General features: G+C 38.7%; 1 non-coding gene across 1 annotated transcript; it reads left to right on the top strand.

The window, feature by feature from the left end:
* Positions 1-2,011: 2,011 nt before the first annotated feature.
* On the top strand, positions 2,012-2,114 carry LOC125217308 (U6 spliceosomal RNA). Its single transcript, XR_007175720.1, has one exon. It is a non-coding gene; the product is annotated as a U6 spliceosomal RNA (small nuclear RNA).

Here is a 2,114-nt window from a genome sequence, read left to right as displayed (position 1 = left end):
TGTTTGCATGTTTAAATCTGTCTAGTTAGTTAGATCTAGTAATTTCTCAAGTGTTTGCAAGTTTTAATTGGTAAAGTTCATCCAAAAATGCATGGATCTCTACTTTGTTTCATTTCTGCCACCTTATACGCCTGTAAGTTTACGTAGTTATCAGTCTGCATTGTGAATCGATTTTGAGTTTAGATCTGAGTTTATGAGTTTTATGAGTCTGATTTTGAGCTTTCATCAATGTAGTCTTGATTTTATGAACGTTTTTGTTGCTTGATGAAGAATACAATGTCACAATTTAAGTTTGGGACCATCTTTTTACCATTTGTTACTTTATGCTTTTTGTCCTTCTACTTGTCAACTTCTAGGTAATTAGTTAGCCAGCACTGTCTGTTATTCTTTTTACTTTTATCTATCTACTTTTAGTATGTTTTCACTTTTCATATGCACACTAGCAGTCCAGCATACACCTTCACGTACACATTCCAGAGCATGAAGCATTCAGTGTCCTACTTGTCAGGATAGGTATAGTTCTATTTGATTTTACCTCTAGCTTAACTCAACCCTAAAGCGTGGTAGCAAACCAACCATTTCAGAATATCATCACTAATGTATAACGTTTTTATCCATCTCTGTGGGATCGATCCTTTAATCCACTATACTAGCCAGTAGTAGTGGGTTGTGGTTTTGATAGTAAAGATAGGCACAAAACCAACGACACAACTATGTCTAGGTACCCTCCTAGCCAGTTGACACACAAACACGCGTCTACTCTGCTTTCTTAACTATCAGAACGTCCCAAAAAGAAATACAACTCAACTTAGTTGGGACTGAGAGAGTACTAAATTCCTAACTATCAAGCACTCATCGAGTATTAACGATTGTAAGATATCAAAGAAATAAATATAACAAAAACTGAAAAAGTTAGGCATGATTTTGGAGAGGGATCTCGAATCAAAATGTTCCCTACCATCTAAAAAGCCTATATTATAACCGTTGACAAAGTCTTTTCTGATCTTACGTTTATATTCACATTCGACTAGAGGAGATGTTTGATTTTGAGCAAGCCTATGGTAAACATTTCTTGTAACTTGTTTTGAGTGATTATATATTTGCTTATACACTTGAGAGTGAGAGGAAGAAAGAAAGAAAAAAATTTGTTAACAACCTGACTTTTTCTATCTTTTTAGTAGAGCTCAAAACCACATTGAATTTTGAAGCTGATTTTTTTTCGTTAAATCCTTGATTCTTTTTGACGACTAAATTTTTTATTGTCGAGCAAGAGGAATTTCTTTCGTATTTGGGCTTGTCCAAATCAAATGGCAATCTTTTGGACCTTACAATTATTTTATTTTCTCTAGCCCAATTCTTTAATAGAGCAAGTCATTTATTTGAACCCAATTGAATTAAAGCCTTGTATATTTCTTTGAGGCCAAATTTTGTCGTTTTAACTCCCAGATCAGTGTCCCTTCTTCTCCCATGTGTGACTTTTGATCTCTCAAACTACAATAAAAAGTCACCAAATTAAAACCTCATTATTTCATGTTTGTTTTCATCTCCCAAAGCTGATTCACGTTACTACACACATACACCAAATTTTCTCTACTTTATCTTTTTTCTTTCAAAGCAAGAAAGAGCCAATTGAAAATTTTCAGCAAGGAGAAGTCCCATTCTTTCGACATCAATTTCAGTTTCACAAGAGAAGCGAGCCGGCTGTCCTAATAGCAGCGGGGCAGGACGGTGACAACGTAGTGCTGATCGGAACGCTGCTGGCTAACCCGACAAAGGCATGGATCGGCTTCTCGACGGGTCTCTAACAGCAGCGGCGGCGCTGCATCCACCGGACAGCGGCTCTGACCGAACTGGTTTGCGGAATGCGACGGCGAACAGTGCTGCGTGCGCGACGGTTGTCAGGAAGGGCAGCAACCGAGTAGCAATACAGTGTCAGTCTTGACCGCGGACAGCAGCGGCGGCAATGAACCAGCAACAGCATGGCCCCTACTTAGGCTAGTGCACTGATAGGGTCCCTTCGGGGACATCCGATAAAATTGCAACGATACAGAGAAGATTAGCATGGCCCCTGTGCAAGGATAACACGCATAAATCGAGAAATGGTGCACTGATAG

Source organism: Salvia hispanica, chromosome 3, assembly GCF_029641045.1.
Source record: "Salvia hispanica isolate PSC_SH4W2 chromosome 3, Shi_PSC_v1, whole genome shotgun sequence".
Taxonomy (NCBI): Eukaryota; Viridiplantae; Streptophyta; class Magnoliopsida; order Lamiales; family Lamiaceae; genus Salvia; species Salvia hispanica.
Note: the sequence above shows the minus strand (reverse complement) of the source record. Positions and strands in the feature narration are given on the sequence as shown.